Source organism: Phyllobates terribilis, unplaced genomic scaffold, assembly GCF_046119375.1.
Source record: "Phyllobates terribilis strain yellow unplaced genomic scaffold, ASM4611937v1 Scaffold_168__1_contigs__length_4147262, whole genome shotgun sequence".
Classification (NCBI taxonomy): Eukaryota; Metazoa; Chordata; class Amphibia; order Anura; family Dendrobatidae; genus Phyllobates; species Phyllobates terribilis.
The window spans coordinates 907,041-925,474 of NW_027362928.1; the positions used below are offsets into that span (position 1 = coordinate 907,041).

General features: G+C 45.4%; 12 non-coding genes across 12 annotated transcripts; all 12 read left to right on the plus strand.

Annotated features, from left to right (window-relative positions):
- The first annotated feature begins 545 nt into the window (after nt 1-545).
- On the plus strand, nt 546-736 carry LOC141208024 (U2 spliceosomal RNA). The gene has a single exon (XR_012278294.1). It is a non-coding gene; the product is annotated as a U2 spliceosomal RNA (small nuclear RNA).
- A 1,112-nt stretch (nt 737-1,848) lies between these two features.
- On the plus strand, nt 1,849-2,039 carry LOC141208106 (U2 spliceosomal RNA). Its single transcript, XR_012278374.1, has one exon. It is a non-coding gene; the product is annotated as a U2 spliceosomal RNA (small nuclear RNA).
- Nucleotides 2,040-3,154: 1,115 nt separating this feature from the next.
- Nucleotides 3,155-3,345, plus strand: LOC141208026 (U2 spliceosomal RNA). The gene has a single exon (XR_012278296.1). It is a non-coding gene; the product is annotated as a U2 spliceosomal RNA (small nuclear RNA).
- Nucleotides 3,346-4,460: 1,115 nt separating this feature from the next.
- On the plus strand, nt 4,461-4,651 carry LOC141208027 (U2 spliceosomal RNA). Its single transcript, XR_012278297.1, has one exon. It is a non-coding gene; the product is annotated as a U2 spliceosomal RNA (small nuclear RNA).
- A 1,112-nt stretch (nt 4,652-5,763) lies between these two features.
- LOC141208107 (U2 spliceosomal RNA) lies at nt 5,764-5,954 on the plus strand. Its single transcript, XR_012278375.1, has one exon. It is a non-coding gene; the product is annotated as a U2 spliceosomal RNA (small nuclear RNA).
- A 1,115-nt stretch (nt 5,955-7,069) lies between these two features.
- Nucleotides 7,070-7,260, plus strand: LOC141208108 (U2 spliceosomal RNA). The gene has a single exon (XR_012278376.1). It is a non-coding gene; the product is annotated as a U2 spliceosomal RNA (small nuclear RNA).
- A 1,115-nt stretch (nt 7,261-8,375) lies between these two features.
- LOC141208028 (U2 spliceosomal RNA) lies at nt 8,376-8,566 on the plus strand. Its single transcript, XR_012278298.1, has one exon. It is a non-coding gene; the product is annotated as a U2 spliceosomal RNA (small nuclear RNA).
- Nucleotides 8,567-9,678: 1,112 nt separating this feature from the next.
- Nucleotides 9,679-9,869, plus strand: LOC141208029 (U2 spliceosomal RNA). Its single transcript, XR_012278299.1, has one exon. It is a non-coding gene; the product is annotated as a U2 spliceosomal RNA (small nuclear RNA).
- Nucleotides 9,870-10,984: 1,115 nt separating this feature from the next.
- On the plus strand, nt 10,985-11,175 carry LOC141208118 (U2 spliceosomal RNA). Its single transcript, XR_012278386.1, has one exon. It is a non-coding gene; the product is annotated as a U2 spliceosomal RNA (small nuclear RNA).
- Nucleotides 11,176-12,290: 1,115 nt separating this feature from the next.
- Nucleotides 12,291-12,481, plus strand: LOC141208030 (U2 spliceosomal RNA). The gene has a single exon (XR_012278300.1). It is a non-coding gene; the product is annotated as a U2 spliceosomal RNA (small nuclear RNA).
- A 1,115-nt stretch (nt 12,482-13,596) lies between these two features.
- Nucleotides 13,597-13,787, plus strand: LOC141208119 (U2 spliceosomal RNA). The gene has a single exon (XR_012278387.1). It is a non-coding gene; the product is annotated as a U2 spliceosomal RNA (small nuclear RNA).
- Nucleotides 13,788-14,902: 1,115 nt separating this feature from the next.
- On the plus strand, nt 14,903-15,093 carry LOC141208031 (U2 spliceosomal RNA). The gene has a single exon (XR_012278301.1). It is a non-coding gene; the product is annotated as a U2 spliceosomal RNA (small nuclear RNA).
- The last annotated feature ends 3,341 nt before the right edge of the window (nt 15,094-18,434 follow it).

Consider the following 18,434-nt stretch of genomic DNA (forward strand, 5'->3'; position numbering starts at 1 on the left):
GGTTGATTAGTCTGTGGCATTCTGTTAAATTGTTGCTTATGGCGGTCTCTGTGAGCTTCTCAGCGACATTCAGCCAGCCAGGTATCCTGCCTGCAGTAGATGGAATGTGGCAATGGAACGCTGGCTGCGCGTGTCATAATAGGCTCTGAGCCTTTATATACCTGTGCACAGCAGCAGCCACCTTCAGTCTGCTGCTGGACAGCCAGCAGCAGCAGCAGCAGGAGAGGTATGTAATCAGGAGCCCTCCTGCTAAGGGTAGACAGCTGCTCGTTCCACCCCACCCCCCGCCTTAATTGGTTCTCCTCCCTTCCAACGGTGTTGAGGCGGGTGGGAACAGCAGGGGGTGAAGGTGCTGTGTTTAAAGAGGTGGAGTTATGCAGATCTAAAACGCGTGGATTGCAGCAGCAGCAAGCCGAAAAGTGCAGGCATGTAAGGGATCTAGAGGTTGACAACATGTCTTCTTAACGGGAGTCCAGGAGCTCATCTCCACAAATGGACTTTTCAGGATCCTTGGGTGGCTCCGTAGTTTGAAACCAATTCTGGTTATCGCTTCTCGGCCTTTTGGCTAAGATCAAGTGTAGTATCTGTTCTTATCAGTTTAATATCTGATACGTCCCCTATCTGGGGACCATATATTAAATGGATTTTTAGAACAGGGAGATGGAAAAAGAGCTTGCTCTGTCCACTCCACGCATTGACCTGGTATTGCAGTATCTCCAGGACCGGTGCACCCCTTCTTTAATGCAGTTTCTAAAATCAGAAAGAATTGAATTCAATGTTTTTTGTTCATTTTGCTTGTTTGTCGGATTTTGGGATGGACTCTTTGGCTTTGCTTTTCTTCTCCTCATTGGATTTTTCATGTTCAAAGTTGCAGAAGCCAGATTACAAGCTCATTTTGGTTCAACTTCAGCAACTGTGCATTGCATTGCCATGTAATGTGATGCAATGCTATCTTTCTAGCTCTCCCTTTTTACTTCCTTTTGGATAAACAGACATATTAGGCAAGCATTTTGGAGCTTTCACCTAAATAACTACAGGTGGTGAGATAAGCTGCACAATATAATTGACCTTTCAGTATATTGTTGCACACACACCATCTATTTAGCAAATGCCCTTGTTATCAACAGCAGCCTTTTAAACTCACCTGAGCTAACAGGTATGTGCGCTGGTTACTCTGCTGCGCTTAAAATTTCTTTTTTGGTTTGCTACAATGCCTTTTCTGAAACGTTGTCTCCCTCTGCTGGAACACTGACTTCTTTCATTTAATGCCTGCAGACTATAAAAGAGAACCCAACCCAAAAAGTTTGGTTGATTAGTCTGTGGCATTCTGTTAAACTGTTGCTTATGGCGGTCTCTGTGAGCTTCTCAGCGACATTCAGCCAGCCAGGTATCCTGCCTGCAGTAGATGGAATGTGGCAATGGAACGCTGGCTGCGCGTGTCATAATAGGCTCTGAGCCTTTATATACCTGTGCACAGCAGCAGCCACCTTCAGTCTGCTGCTGGACAGCCAGCAGCAGCAGCAGGAGAGGTATGTAATCAGGAGCCCTCCTGCTAAGGGTAGACAGCTGCTCGTTCCACCCCACCCCCCGCCTTAATTGGTTCTCCTCCCTTCCAACGGTGTTGAGGCGGGTGGGAACAGCAGGGGGTGAAGGTGCTGTGTTTAAAGAGGTGGAGTTATGCAGATCTAAAACGCGTGGATTGCAGCAGCAGCAAGCCGAAAAGTGCAGGCATGTAAGGGATCTAGAGGTTGACAACATGTCTTCTTAACGGGAGTCCAGGAGCTCATCTCCACAAATGGACTTTTCAGGATCCTTGGGTGGCTCCGTAGTTTGAAACCAATTCTGGTTATCGCTTCTCGGCCTTTTGGCTAAGATCAAGTGTAGTATCTGTTCTTATCAGTTTAATATCTGATACGTCCCCTATCTGGGGACCATATATTAAATGGATTTTCAGAACAGGGAGATGGAAAAAGAGCTTGCTCTGTCCACTCCACGCATTGACCTGGTATTGCAGTATCTCCAGGACCGGTGCACCCCTTCTTTAATGCAGTTTCTAAAATCAGAAAGAATTGAATTCAATGTTTTTTGTTCATTTTGCTTGTTTGTCGGATTTTGGGATGGACTCTTTGGCTTTGCTTTTCTTCTCCTCATTGGATTTTTCATGTTCAAAGTTGCAGAAGCCAGATTACAAGCTCATTTTGGTTCAACTTCAGCAACTGTGCATTGCATTGCCATGTAATGTGATGCAATGCTATCTTTCTAGCTCTCCCTTTTTACTTCCTTTTGGATAAACAGACATATTAGGCAAGCATTTTGGAGCTTTCACCTAAATAACTACAGGTGGTGAGATAAGCTGCACAATATAATTGACCTTTCAGTATATTGTTGCACACACACCATCTATTTAGCAAATGCCCTTGTTATCAACAGCAGCCTTTTAAACTCACCTGAGCTAACAGGTATGTGCGCTGGTTACTCTGCTGCGCTTAAAATTTCTTTTTTGGTTTGCTACAATGCCTTTTCTGAAACGTTGTCTCCCTCTGCTGGAACACTGACTTCTTTCATTTAATGCCTGCAGACTATAAAAGAGAACCCAACCCAAAAAGTTTGGTTGATTAGTCTGTGGCATTCTGTTAAACTGTTGCTTATGGCGGTCTCTGTGAGCTTCTCAGCGACATTCAGCCAGCCAGGTATCCTGCCTGCAGTAGATGGAATGTGGCAATGGAACGCTGGCTGCGCGTGTCATAATAGGCTCTGAGCCTTTATATACCTGTGCACAGCAGCAGCCACCTTCAGTCTGCTGCTGGACAGCCAGCAGCAGCAGCAGCAGGAGAGGTATGTAATCAGGAGCCCTCCTGCTAAGGGTAGACAGCTGCTCGTTCCACCCCACCCCCCGCCTTAATTGGTTCTCCTCCCTTCCAACGGTGTTGAGGCGGGTGGGAACAGCAGGGGGTGAAGGTGCTGTGTTTAAAGAGGTGGAGTTATGCAGATCTAAAACGCGTGGATTGCAGCAGCAGCAAGCCGAAAAGTGCAGGCATGTAAGGGATCTAGAGGTTGACAACATGTCTTCTTAACGGGAGTCCAGGAGCTCATCTCCACAAATGGACTTTTCAGGATCCTTGGGTGGCTCCGTAGTTTGAAACCAATTCTGGTTATCGCTTCTCGGCCTTTTGGCTAAGATCAAGTGTAGTATCTGTTCTTATCAGTTTAATATCTGATACGTCCCCTATCTGGGGACCATATATTAAATGGATTTTTAGAACAGGGAGATGGAAAAAGAGCTTGCTCTGTCCACTCCACGCATTGACCTGGTATTGCAGTATCTCCAGGACCGGTGCACCCCTTCTTTAATGCAGTTTCTAAAATCAGAAAGAATTGAATTCAATGTTTTTTGTTCATTTTGCTTGTTTGTCGGATTTTGGGATGGACTCTTTGGCTTTGCTTTTCTTCTCCTCATTGGATTTTTCATGTTCAAAGTTGCAGAAGCCAGATTACAAGCTCATTTTGGTTCAACTTCAGCAACTGTGCATTGCATTGCCATGTAATGTGATGCAATGCTATCTTTCTAGCTCTCCCTTTTTACTTCCTTTTGGATAAACAGACATATTAGGCAAGCATTTTGGAGCTTTCACCTAAATAACTACAGGTGGTGAGATAAGCTGCACAATATAATTGACCTTTCAGTATATTGTTGCACACACACCATCTATTTAGCAAATGCCCTTGTTATCAACAGCAGCCTTTTAAACTCACCTGAGCTAACAGGTATGTGCGCTGGTTACTCTGCTGCGCTTAAAATTTCTTTTTTGGTTTGCTACAATGCCTTTTCTGAAACGTTGTCTCCCTCTGCTGGAACACTGACTTCTTTCATTTAATGCCTGCAGACTATAAAAGAGAACCCAACCCAAAAAGTTTGGTTGATTAGTCTGTGGCATTCTGTTAAATTGTTGCTAATGGCGGTCTCTGTGAGCTTCTCAGCGACATTCAGCCAGCCAGGTATCCTGCCTGCAGTAGATGGAATGTGGCAATGGAACGCTGGCTGCGCGTGTCATAATAGGCTCTGAGCCTTTATATACCTGTGCACAGCAGCAGCCACCTTCAGTCTGCTGCTGGACAGCCAGCAGCAGCAGCAGCAGGAGAGGTATGTAATCAGGAGCCCTCCTGCTAAGGGTAGACAGCTGCTCGTTCCACCCCACCCCCCGCCTTAATTGGTTCTCCTCCCTTCCAACGGTGTTGAGGCGGGTGGGAACAGCAGGGGGTGAAGGTGCTGTGTTTAAAGAGGTGGAGTTATGCAGATCTAAAACGCGTGGATTGCAGCAGCAGCAAGCCGAAAAGTGCAGGCATGTAAGGGATCTAGAGGTTGACAACATGTCTTCTTAACGGGAGTCCAGGAGCTCATCTCCACAAATGGACTTTTCAGGATCCTTGGGTGGCTCCGTAGTTTGAAACCAATTCTGGTTATCGCTTCTCGGCCTTTTGGCTAAGATCAAGTGTAGTATCTGTTCTTATCAGTTTAATATCTGATACGTCCCCTATCTGGGGACCATATATTAAATGGATTTTTAGAACAGGGAGATGGAAAAAGAGCTTGCTCTGTCCACTCCACGCATTGACCTGGTATTGCAGTATCTCCAGGACCGGTGCACCCCTTCTTTAATGCAGTTTCTAAAATCGGAAAGAATTGAATTCAATGTTTTTTGTTCATTTTGCTTGTTTGTCGGATTTTGGGATGGACTCTTTGGCTTTGCTTTTCTTCTCCTCATTGGATTTTTCATGTTCAAAGTTGCAGAAGCCAGATTACAAGCTCATTTTGGTTCAACTTCAGCAACTGTGCATTGCATTGCCATGTAATGTGATGCAATGCTATCTTTCTAGCTCTCCCTTTTTACTTCCTTTTGGATAAACAGACATATTAGGCAAGCATTTTGGAGCTTTCACCTAAATAACTACAGGTGGTGAGATAAGCTGCACAATATAATTGACCTTTCAGTATATTGTTGCACACACACCATCTATTTAGCAAATGCCCTTGTTATCAACAGCAGCCTTTTAAACTCACCTGAGCTAACAGGTATGTCCGCTGGTTACTCTGCTGCGCTTAAAATTTCTTTTTTGGTTTGCTACAATGCCTTTTCTGAAACGTTGTCTCCCTCTGCTGGAACACTGACTTCTTTCATTTAATGCCTGCAGACTATAAAAGAGAACCCAACCCAAAAAGTTTGGTTGATTAGTCTGTGGCATTCTGTTAAACTGTTGCTTATGGCGGTCTCTGTGAGCTTCTCAGCGACATTCAGCCAGCCAGGTATCCTGCCTGCAGTAGATGGAATGTGGCAATGGAACGCTGGCTGCGCGTGTCATAATAGGCTCTGAGCCTTTATATACCTGTGCACAGCAGCAGCCACCTTCAGTCTGCTGCTGGACAGCCAGCAGCAGCAGCAGGAGAGGTATGTAATCAGGAGCCCTCCTGCTAAGGGTAGACAGCTGCTCGTTCCACCCCACCCCCCGCCTTAATTGGTTCTCCTCCCTTCCAACGGTGTTGAGGCGGGTGGGAACAGCAGGGGGTGAAGGTGCTGTGTTTAAAGAGGTGGAGTTATGCAGATCTAAAACGCGTGGATTGCAGCAGCAGCAAGCCGAAAAGTGCAGGCATGTAAGGGATCTAGAGGTTGACAACATGTCTTCTTAACGGGAGTCCAGGAGCTCATCTCCACAAATGGACTTTTCAGGATCCTTGGGTGGCTCCGTAGTTTGAAACCAATTCTGGTTATCGCTTCTCGGCCTTTTGGCTAAGATCAAGTGTAGTATCTGTTCTTATCAGTTTAATATCTGATACGTCCCCTATCTGGGGACCATATATTAAATGGATTTTCAGAACAGGGAGATGGAAAAAGAGCTTGCTCTGTCCACTCCACGCATTGACCTGGTATTGCAGTATCTCCAGGACCGGTGCACCCCTTCTTTAATGCAGTTTCTAAAATCAGAAAGAATTGAATTCAATGTTTTTTGTTCATTTTGCTTGTTTGTCGGATTTTGGGATGGACTCTTTGGCTTTGCTTTTCTTCTCCTCATTGGATTTTTCATGTTCAAAGTTGCAGAAGCCAGATTACAAGCTCATTTTGGTTCAACTTCAGCAACTGTGCATTGCATTGCCATGTAATGTGATGCAATGCTATCTTTCTAGCTCTCCCTTTTTACTTCCTTTTGGATAAACAGACATATTAGGCAAGCATTTTGGAGCTTTCACCTAAATAACTACAGGTGGTGAGATAAGCTGCACAATATAATTGACCTTTCAGTATATTGTTGCACACACACCATCTATTTAGCAAATGCCCTTGTTATCAACAGCAGCCTTTTAAACTCACCTGAGCTAACAGGTATGTGCGCTGGTTACTCTGCTGCGCTTAAAATTTCTTTTTTGGTTTGCTACAATGCCTTTTCTGAAACGTTGTCTCCCTCTGCTGGAACACTGACTTCTTTCATTTAATGCCTGCAGACTATAAAAGAGAACCCAACCCAAAAAGTTTGGTTGATTAGTCTGTGGCATTCTGTTAAACTGTTGCTTATGGCGGTCTCTGTGAGCTTCTCAGCGACATTCAGCCAGCCAGGTATCCTGCCTGCAGTAGATGGAATGTGGCAATGGAACGCTGGCTGCGCGTGTCATAATAGGCTCTGAGCCTTTATATACCTGTGCACAGCAGCAGCCACCTTCAGTCTGCTGCTGGACAGCCAGCAGCAGCAGCAGCAGGAGAGGTATGTAATCAGGAGCCCTCCTGCTAAGGGTAGACAGCTGCTCGTTCCACCCCACCCCCCGCCTTAATTGGTTCTCCTCCCTTCCAACGGTGTTGAGGCGGGTGGGAACAGCAGGGGGTGAAGGTGCTGTGTTTAAAGAGGTGGAGTTATGCAGATCTAAAACGCGTGGATTGCAGCAGCAGCAAGCCGAAAAGTGCAGGCATGTAAGGGATCTAGAGGTTGACAACATGTCTTCTTAACGGGAGTCCAGGAGCTCATCTCCACAAATGGACTTTTCAGGATCCTTGGGTGGCTCCGTAGTTTGAAACCAATTCTGGTTATCGCTTCTCGGCCTTTTGGCTAAGATCAAGTGTAGTATCTGTTCTTATCAGTTTAATATCTGATACGTCCCCTATCTGGGGACCATATATTAAATGGATTTTCAGAACAGGGAGATGGAAAAAGAGCTTGCTCTGTCCACTCCACGCATTGACCTGGTATTGCAGTATCTCCAGGACCGGTGCACCCCTTCTTTAATGCAGTTTCTAAAATCAGAAAGAATTGAATTCAATGTTTTTTGTTCATTTTGCTTGTTTGTCGGATTTTGGGATGGACTCTTTGGCTTTGCTTTTCTTCTCCTCATTGGATTTTTCATGTTCAAAGTTGCAGAAGCCAGATTACAAGCTCATTTTGGTTCAACTTCAGCAACTGTGCATTGCATTGCCATGTAATGTGATGCAATGCTATCTTTCTAGCTCTCCCTTTTTACTTCCTTTTGGATAAACAGACATATTAGGCAAGCATTTTGGAGCTTTCACCTAAATAACTACAGGTGGTGAGATAAGCTGCACAATATAATTGACCTTTCAGTATATTGTTGCACACACACCATCTATTTAGCAAATGCCCTTGTTATCAACAGCAGCCTTTTAAACTCACCTGAGCTAACAGGTATGTGCGCTGGTTACTCTGCTGCGCTTAAAATTTCTTTTTTGGTTTGCTACAATGCCTTTTCTGAAACGTTGTCTCCCTCTGCTGGAACACTGACTTCTTTCATTTAATGCCTGCAGACTATAAAAGAGAACCCAACCCAAAAAGTTTGGTTGATTAGTCTGTGGCATTCTGTTAAACTGTTGCTTATGGCGGTCTCTGTGAGCTTCTCAGCGACATTCAGCCAGCCAGGTATCCTGCCTGCAGTAGATGGAATGTGGCAATGGAACGCTGGCTGCGCGTGTCATAATAGGCTCTGAGCCTTTATATACCTGTGCACAGCAGCAGCCACCTTCAGTCTGCTGCTGGACAGCCAGCAGCAGCAGCAGCAGGAGAGGTATGTAATCAGGAGCCCTCCTGCTAAGGGTAGACAGCTGCTCGTTCCACCCCACCCCCCGCCTTAATTGGTTCTCCTCCCTTCCAACGGTGTTGAGGCGGGTGGGAACAGCAGGGGGTGAAGGTGCTGTGTTTAAAGAGGTGGAGTTATGCAGATCTAAAACGCGTGGATTGCAGCAGCAGCAAGCCGAAAAGTGCAGGCATGTAAGGGATCTAGAGGTTGACAACATGTCTTCTTAACGGGAGTCCAGGAGCTCATCTCCACAAATGGACTTTTCAGGATCCTTGGGTGGCTCCGTAGTTTGAAACCAATTCTGGTTATCGCTTCTCGGCCTTTTGGCTAAGATCAAGTGTAGTATCTGTTCTTATCAGTTTAATATCTGATACGTCCCCTATCTGGGGACCATATATTAAATGGATTTTTAGAACAGGGAGATGGAAAAAGAGCTTGCTCTGTCCACTCCACGCATTGACCTGGTATTGCAGTATCTCCAGGACCGGTGCACCCCTTCTTTAATGCAGTTTCTAAAATCAGAAAGAATTGAATTCAATGTTTTTTGTTCATTTTGCTTGTTTGTCGGATTTTGGGATGGACTCTTTGGCTTTGCTTTTCTTCTCCTCATTGGATTTTTCATGTTCAAAGTTGCAGAAGCCAGATTACAAGCTCATTTTGGTTCAACTTCAGCAACTGTGCATTGCATTGCCATGTAATGTGATGCAATGCTATCTTTCTAGCTCTCCCTTTTTACTTCCTTTTGGATAAACAGACATATTAGGCAAGCATTTTGGAGCTTTCACCTAAATAACTACAGGTGGTGAGATAAGCTGCACAATATAATTGACCTTTCAGTATATTGTTGCACACACACCATCTATTTAGCAAATGCCCTTGTTATCAACAGCAGCCTTTTAAACTCACCTGAGCTAACAGGTATGTGCGCTGGTTACTCTGCTGCGCTTAAAATTTCTTTTTTGGTTTGCTACAATGCCTTTTCTGAAACGTTGTCTCCCTCTGCTGGAACACTGACTTCTTTCATTTAATGCCTGCAGACTATAAAAGAGAACCCAACCCAAAAAGTTTGGTTGATTAGTCTGTGGCATTCTGTTAAACTGTTGCTTATGGCGGTCTCTGTGAGCTTCTCAGCGACATTCAGCCAGCCAGGTATCCTGCCTGCAGTAGATGGAATGTGGCAATGGAACGCTGGCTGCGCGTGTCATAATAGGCTCTGAGCCTTTATATACCTGTGCACAGCAGCAGCCACCTTCAGTCTGCTGCTGGACAGCCAGCAGCAGCAGCAGGAGAGGTATGTAATCAGGAGCCCTCCTGCTAAGGGTAGACAGCTGCTCGTTCCACCCCACCCCCCGCCTTAATTGGTTCTCCTCCCTTCCAACGGTGTTGAGGCGGGTGGGAACAGCAGGGGGTGAAGGTGCTGTGTTTAAAGAGGTGGAGTTATGCAGATCTAAAACGCGTGGATTGCAGCAGCAGCAAGCCGAAAAGTGCAGGCATGTAAGGGATCTAGAGGTTGACAACATGTCTTCTTAATGGGAGTCCAGGAGCTCATCTCCACAAATGGACTTTTCAGGATCCTTGGGTGGCTCCGTAGTTTGAAACCAATTCTGGTTATCGCTTCTCGGCCTTTTGGCTAAGATCAAGTGTAGTATCTGTTCTTATCAGTTTAATATCTGATACGTCCCCTATCTGGGGACCATATATTAAATGGATTTTTAGAACAGGGAGATGGAAAAAGAGCTTGCTCTGTCCACTCCACGCATTGACCTGGTATTGCAGTATCTCCAGGACCGGTGCACCCCTTCTTTAATGCAGTTTCTAAAATCAGAAAGAATTGAATTCAATGTTTTTTGTTCATTTTGCTTGTTTGTCGGATTTTGGGATGGACTCTTTGGCTTTGCTTTTCTTCTCCTCATTGGATTTTTCATGTTCAAAGTTGCAGAAGCCAGATTACAAGCTCATTTTGGTTCAACTTCAGCAACTGTGCATTGCATTGCCATGTAATGTGATGCAATGCTATCTTTCTAGCTCTCCCTTTTTACTTCCTTTTGGATAAACAGACATATTAGGCAAGCATTTTGGAGCTTTCACCTAAATAACTACAGGTGGTGAGATAAGCTGCACAATATAATTGACCTTTCAGTATATTGTTGCACACACACCATCTATTTAGCAAATGCCCTTGTTATCAACAGCAGCCTTTTAAACTCACCTGAGCTAACAGGTATGTGCGCTGGTTACTCTGCTGCGCTTAAAATTTCTTTTTTGGTTTGCTACAATGCCTTTTCTGAAACGTTGTCTCCCTCTGCTGGAACACTGACTTCTTTCATTTAATGCCTGCAGACTATAAAAGAGAACCCAACCCAAAAAGTTTGGTTGATTAGTCTGTGGCATTCTGTTAAACTGTTGCTTATGGCGGTCTCTGTGAGCTTCTCAGCGACATTCAGCCAGCCAGGTATCCTGCCTGCAGTAGATGGAATGTGGCAATGGAACGCTGGCTGCGCGTGTCATAATAGGCTCTGAGCCTTTATATACCTGTGCACAGCAGCAGCCACCTTCAGTCTGCTGCTGGACAGCCAGCAGCAGCAGCAGCAGGAGAGGTATGTAATCAGGAGCCCTCCTGCTAAGGGTAGACAGCTGCTCGTTCCACCCCACCCCCCGCCTTAATTGGTTCTCCTCCCTTCCAACGGTGTTGAGGCGGGTGGGAACAGCAGGGGGTGAAGGTGCTGTGTTTAAAGAGGTGGAGTTATGCAGATCTAAAACGCGTGGATTGCAGCAGCAGCAAGCCGAAAAGTGCAGGCATGTAAGGGATCTAGAGCTTGACAACATGTCTTCTTAACGGGAGTCCAGGAGCTCATCTCCACAAATGGACTTTTCAGGATCCTTGGGTGGCTCCGTAGTTTGAAACCAATTCTGGTTATCGCTTCTCGGCCTTTTGGCTAAGATCAAGTGTAGTATCTGTTCTTATCAGTTTAATATCTGATACGTCCCCTATCTGGGGACCATATATTAAATGGATTTTTAGAACAGGGAGATGGAAAAAGAGCTTGCTCTGTCCACTCCACGCATTGACCTGGTATTGCAGTATCTCCATGACCGGTGCACCCCTTCTTTAATGCAGTTTCTAAAATCAGAAAGAATTGAATTCAATGTTTTTTGTTCATTTTGCTTGTTTGTCGGATTTTGGGATGGACTCTTTGGCTTTGCTTTTCTTCTCCTCATTGGATTTTTCATGTTCAAAGTTGCAGAAGCCAGATTACAAGCTCATTTTGGTTCAACTTCAGCAACTGTGCATTGCATTGCCATGTAATGTGATGCAATGCTATCTTTCTAGCTCTCCCTTTTTACTTCCTTTTGGATAAACAGACATATTAGGCAAGCATTTTGGAGCTTTCACCTAAATAACTACAGGTGGTGAGATAAGCTGCACAATATAATTGACCTTTCAGTATATTGTTGCACACACACCATCTATTTAGCAAATGCCCTTGTTATCAACAGCAGCCTTTTAAACTCACCTGAGCTAACAGGTATGTGCGCTGGTTACTCTGCTGCGCTTAAAATTTCTTTTTTGGTTTGCTACAATGCCTTTTCTGAAACGTTGTCTCCCTCTGCTGGAACACTGACTTCTTTCATTTAATGCCTGCAGACTATAAAAGAGAACCCAACCCAAAAAGTTTGGTTGATTAGTCTGTGGCATTCTGTTAAACTGTTGCTTATGGCGGTCTCTGTGAGCTTCTCAGCGACATTCAGCCAGCCAGGTATCCTGCCTGCAGTAGATGGAATGTGGCAATGGAACGCTGGCTGCGCGTGTCATAATAGGCTCTGAGCCTTTATATACCTGTGCACAGCAGCAGCCACCTTCAGTCTGCTGCTGGACAGCCAGCAGCAGCAGCAGCAGGAGAGGTATGTAATCAGGAGCCCTCCTGCTAAGGGTACACAGCTGCTCGTTCCACCCCACCCCCCGCCTTAATTGGTTCTCCTCCCTTCCAACGGTGTTGAGGCGGGTGGGAACAGCAGGGGGTGAAGGTGCTGTGTTTAAAGAGGTGGAGTTATGCAGATCTAAAACGCGTGGATTGCAGCAGCAGCAAGCCGAAAAGTGCAGGCATGTAAGGGATCTAGAGGTTGACAACATGTCTTCTTAACGGGAGTCCAGGAGCTCATCTCCACAAATGGACTTTTCAGGATCCTTGGGTGGCTCCGTAGTTTGAAACCAATTCTGGTTATCGCTTCTCGGCCTTTTGGCTAAGATCAAGTGTAGTATCTGTTCTTATCAGTTTAATATCTGATACGTCCCCTATCTGGGGACCATATATTAAATGGATTTTTAGAACAGGGAGATGGAAAAAGAGCTTGCTCTGTCCACTCCACGCATTGACCTGGTATTGCAGTATCTCCAGGACCGGTGCACCCCTTCTGTAATGCAGTTTCTAAAATCAGAAAGAATTGAATTCAATGTTTTTTGTTCATTTTGCTTGTTTGTCGGATTTTGGGATGGACTCTTTGGCTTTGCTTTTCTTCTCCTCATTGGATTTTTCATGTTCAAAGTTGCAGAAGCCAGATTACAAGCTCATTTTGGTTCAACTTCAGCAACTGTGCATTGCATTGCCATGTAATGTGATGCAATGCTATCTTTCTAGCTCTCCCTTTTTACTTCCTTTTGGATAAACAGACATATTAGGCAAGCATTTTGGAGCTTTCACCTAAATAACTACAGGTGGTGAGATAAGCTGCACAATATAATTGACCTTTCAGTATATTGTTGCACACACACCATCTATTTAGCAAATGCCCTTGTTATCAACAGCAGCCTTTTAAACTCACCTGAGCTAACAGGTATGTGCGCTGGTTACTCTGCTGCGCTTAAAATTTCTTTTTTGGTTTGCTACAATGCCTTTTCTGAAACGTTGTCTCCCTCTGCTGGAACACTGACTTCTTTCATTTAATGCCTGCAGACTATAAAAGAGAACCCAACCCAAAAAGTTTGGTTGATTAGTCTGTGGCATTCTGTTAAACTGTTGCTTATGGCGGTCTCTGTGAGCTTCTCAGCGACATTCAGCCAGCCAGGTATCCTGCCTGCAGTAGATGGAATGTGGCAATGGAACGCTGGCTGCGCGTGTCATAATAGGCTCTGAGCCTTTATATACCTGTGCACAGCAGCAGCCACCTTCAGTCTGCTGCTGGACAGCCAGCAGCAGCAGCAGCAGGAGAGGTATGTAATCAGGAGCCCTCCTGCTAAGGGTAGACAGCTGCTCGTTCCACCCCACCCCCCGCCTTAATTGGTTCTCCTCCCTTCCAACGGTGTTGAGGCGGGTGGGAACAGCAGGGGGTGAAGGTGCTGTGTTTAAAGAGGTGGAGTTATGCAGATCTAAAACGCGTGGATTGCAGCAGCAGCAAGCCGAAAAGTGCAGGCATGTAAGGGATCTAGAGCTTGACAACATGTCTTCTTAACGGGAGTCCAGGAGCTCATCTCCACAAATGGACTTTTCAGGATCCTTGGGTGGCTCCGTAGTTTGAAACCAATTCTGGTTATCGCTTCTCGGCCTTTTGGCTAAGATCAAGTGTAGTATCTGTTCTTATCAGTTTAATATCTGATACGTCCCCTATCTGGGGACCATATATTAAATGGATTTTTAGAACAGGGAGATGGAAAAAGAGCTTGCTCTGTCCACTCCACGCATTGACCTGGTATTGCAGTATCTCCATGACCGGTGCACCCCTTCTTTAATGCAGTTTCTAAAATCAGAAAGAATTGAATTCAATGTTTTTTGTTCATTTTGCTTGTTTGTCGGATTTTGGGATGGACTCTTTGGCTTTGCTTTTCTTCTCCTCATTGGATTTTTCATGTTCAAAGTTGCAGAAGCCAGATTACAAGCTCATTTTGGTTCAACTTCAGCAACTGTGCATTGCATTGCCATGTAATGTGATGCAATGCTATCTTTCTAGCTCTCCCTTTTTACTTCCTTTTGGATAAACAGACATATTAGGCAAGCATTTTGGAGCTTTCACCTAAATAACTACAGGTGGTGAGATAAGCTGCACAATATAATTGACCTTTCAGTATATTGTTGCACACACACCATCTATTTAGCAAATGCCCTTGTTATCAACAGCAGCCTTTTAAACTCACCTGAGCTAACAGGTATGTGCGCTGGTTACTCTGCTGCGCTTAAAATTTCTTTTTTGGTTTGCTACAATGCCTTTTCTGAAACGTTGTCTCCCTCTGCTGGAACACTGACTTCTTTCATTTAATGCCTGCAGACTATAAAAGAGAACCCAACCCAAAAAGTTTGGTTGATTAGTCTGTGGCATTCTGTTAAACTGTTGCTTATGGCGGTCTCTGTGAGCTTCTCAGCGACATTCAGCCAGCCAGGTATCCTGCCTGCAGTAGATGGAATGTGGCAATGAAACGCTGGCTGCGCGTGTCATAATAGGCTCTGAGCCTTTATATACCTGTGCACAGCAGCAGCCACCTTCAGTCTGCTGCTGGACAGCCAGCAGCAGCAGCAGCAGGAGAGGTATGTAATCAGGAGCCCTCCTGCTAAGGGTACACAGCTGCTCGTTCCACCCCACCCCCCGCCTTAATTGGTTCTCCTCCCTTCCAACGGTGTTGAGGCGGGTGGGAACAGCAGGGGGTGAAGGTGCTGTGTTTAAAGAGGTGGAGTTATGCAGATCTAAAACGCGTGGATTGCAGCAGCAGCAAGCCGAAAAGTGCAGGCATGTAAGGGATCTAGAGGTTGACAACATGTCTTCTTAACGGGAGTCCAGGAGCTCATCTCCACAAATGGACTTTTCAGGATCCTTGGGTGGCTCCGTAGTTTGAAACCAATTCTGGTTATCGCTTCTCGGCCTTTTGGCTAAGATCAAGTGTAGTATCTGTTCTTATCAGTTTAATATCTGATACGTCCCCTATCTGGGGACCATATATTAAATGGATTTTTAGAACAGGGAGATGGAAAAAGAGCTTGCTCTGTCCACTCCACGCATTGACCTGGTATTGCAGTATCTCCAGGACCGGTGCACCCCTTCTGTAATGCAGTTTCTAAAATCAGAAAGAATTGAATTCAATGTTTTTTGTTCATTTTGCTTGTTTGTCGGATTTTGGGATGGACTCTTTGGCTTTGCTTTTCTTCTCCTCATTGGATTTTTCATGTTCAAAGTTGCAGAAGCCAGATTACAAGCTCATTTTGGTTCAACTTCAGCAACTGTGCATTGCATTGCCATGTAATGTGATGCAATGCTATCTTTCTAGCTCTCCCTTTTTACTTCCTTTTGGATAAACAGACATATTAGGCAAGCATTTTGGAGCTTTCACCTAAATAACTACAGGTGGTGAGATAAGCTGCACAATATAATTGACCTTTCAGTATATTGTTGCACACACACCATCTATTTAGCAAATGCCCTTGTTATCAACAGCAGCCTTTTAAACTCACCTGAGCTAACAGGTATGTGCGCTGGTTACTCTGCTGCGCTTAAAATTTCTTTTTTGGTTTGCTACAATGCCTTTTCTGAAACGTTGTCTCCCTCTGCTGGAACACTGACTTCTTTCATTTAATGCCTGCAGACTATAAAAGAGAACCCAACCCAAAAAGTTTGGTTGATTAGTCTGTGGCATTCTGTTAAACTGTTGCTTATGGCGGTCTCTGTGAGCTTCTCAGCGACATTCAGCCAGCCAGGTATCCTGCCTGCAGTAGATGGAATGTGGCAATGGAACGCTGGCTGCGCGTGTCATAATAGGCTCTGAGCCTTTATATACCTGTGCACAGCAGCAGCCACCTTCAGTCTGCTGCTGGACAGCCAGCAGCAGCAGCAGCAGGAGAGGTATGTAATCAGGAGCCCTCCTGCTAAGGGTAGACAGCTGCTCGTTCCACCCCACCCCCCGCCTTAATTGGTTCTCCTCCCTTCCAACGGTGTTGAGGTGGGTGGGAACAGCAGGGGGTGAAGGTGCTGTGTTTAAAGAGGTGGAGTTATGCAGATCTAAAACGCGTGGATTGCAGCAGCAGCAAGCCGAAAAGTGCAGGCATGTAAGGGATCTAGAGGTTGACAACATGTCTTCTTAACGGGAGTCCAGGAGCTCATCTCCACAAATGGACTTTTCAGGATCCTTGGGTGGCTCCGTAGTTTGAAACCAATTCTGGTTATCGCTTCTCGGCCTTTTGGCTACGACCAAGTGTTGTTGCTGGAAGACTCCAAAGCCTATCGCATCCTCGGCCTTGAGGCATCGACAGTTCTACTGTCTTAAGCCTCCTGCTGCTATAGGGGGTGTGCGTGCTGAAGAGAACCAAGAAGGCGATCGACTTACCTGAATATGGCGATGGCGACATCGGCTACTCTCCGTTCTGCTGGAGCTGGCGACTTGAAGATCAAGAACTCTTTCAAGATTGAAGTTGAAGAGCGAGCCCGTGACAAGTTCTCCCTGTCTTTCTTCATGAGGAAAGTCCTGCTTGAGATCCTGCAGGTGAAAAGGGAGAACATTCTGGCACTTCAAGATGCTCCTGGACGCTTTGTGCTTACCCTGACCTCTGAAGTGGCATCTCAGAATTTTTACCATCAGATCAAGCTGAGACTTCAGGAGGAAGATCTTAAAGGACTGTGTTTTGTGACCCTCTGCCTGGCAGAAGAGAAGTCTGTGGTGGTTCATATGAGCAATCCGCATGTCTCTGAAAAGGATGTGGCTGCGTTTCTGCATAACTATTGCTCTGAGGTCCACTTCTCTCACAAAATCATGAACTCTGAGAGGTTGTGGACCGGAAAATACAAGTTCATCGTGAAGCTGAGAGAAGGTTTGGGAATTGGTGGACTCAATCATCCGCCTCAGAGCTTCCTGATTGGCAGAGAGAGAGGAAGACTCTTCTATCCAGGGATGCCTATCTTCTGCAGAAAATGTATGGACTTTGGGCATTCCTTTGAGAGCTGCAAGGAGGAGAACGCTCTTTGCAAGAAGTGCTATCAAAAAGGACATGTCACTCTGAACTGCCCAAATCAGATGATCTGTAATATCTGCCGTATCCCTGGGCACTCTTTTCGGGATTGTCCGTTGAGAAAAAAGACCTTCAGCTATGCAGATGCAGCTCGGGGGGGAGCCCCTCCGAAGCGGTCCAGTCCTGAAGAACAAACAGACAAATCCAAGGACCCTCCCGGGAACCCTTCTGGGGATCCGCCCAAGGACACTGCTGGGGACCCGCCTGGGGATAGCATTGTTCTCAAGGATTGGTCGGAGAGTCCAGATGGTCATGTGGTGGAGGAGAATCCAGCTGAGTCTGAAGTGGAGATGGGAGAGGAGTCTTCTAAGGAGGCTGGTGGTGAGGAGGAGGAGGAGGAGATTGACATTGACGTGGAGGTTTTGAGGAAAAGGAAAAAGGAGAAGTCGAGTTTGTTTAAGGGAGAGAGCGCCAGCAAAAGACCTGCTGGGCGTTTGAAAATAGTCCTCCCTAATTACTCACCTAAACCGATCATCTCAGTTCCTAAACCTGTAAACCCATCTGATCCGGTGAACATCGAGGAATTCTCAGACACGGACGTTTCTGCGGGTCCCTCTACCCCGGTCGGATTCATGTCAGATACGGACTCAAGTTCTGTTTAAATGATTTATGGCTACACTCAAAATTGCCTCACTAAATGTGAGGAGTTTAAAGGGCTCTGTCAAGAGAGCTGCTTTTCTTACCTGATGACTTTAGATGCTGATATTTTTTTACTTCAAGAATGCGGCATTGACCATGACCCTAACTATAACAAACTAAGGGAAGATTGGGCGAACGGACCTTCCATCTGGTCCGGTGAAAATGGATCGCGTGCTACTGGTGTTGGCGTCCTGTTTAAAAACAAAGACTTTAAGGTTACCTCGTTCACTGAAGTTGAACCTGGACGTGCACTAGTTGTTAATGTGAGTTACTGTGGATCCGAGTTCAAGCTGATTAATGTTTATGCATCTCCGATTAAAGAGGAAAGATCCAGTTTATTAGATATCATCAAACTCTTTATACCTGGTCCTACACCAACTGTGGTTGGCGGTGACTTCAATTGTATCCGGTCTGATGAAAATAGGACATCAGGTACTAGAAGGAAAGACAAAACTGAGATGCAGTTAAAAAATCTAATCGACGATACTTGCCTGAATGATGTCTGGAGAGTAAAGAATACCTCTGAACCAGGATACACTTGGGAGAAAAATCTTCTAAAATCAAGAATTGACTTTGTTCTGACATCACAGAGTTTTAAAGTGAATAAAGTGGATCTAACAGGTAACATCTTTTCTGACCACAAAACGTTAATTACTCACTTGGAATTGCCCAGTCTAGAGAAAGGGCGAGGTGTCTGGAAGTTGAACACTCTGCTGCTGGAAGATGAAAGTATAAAAGAGGAATTT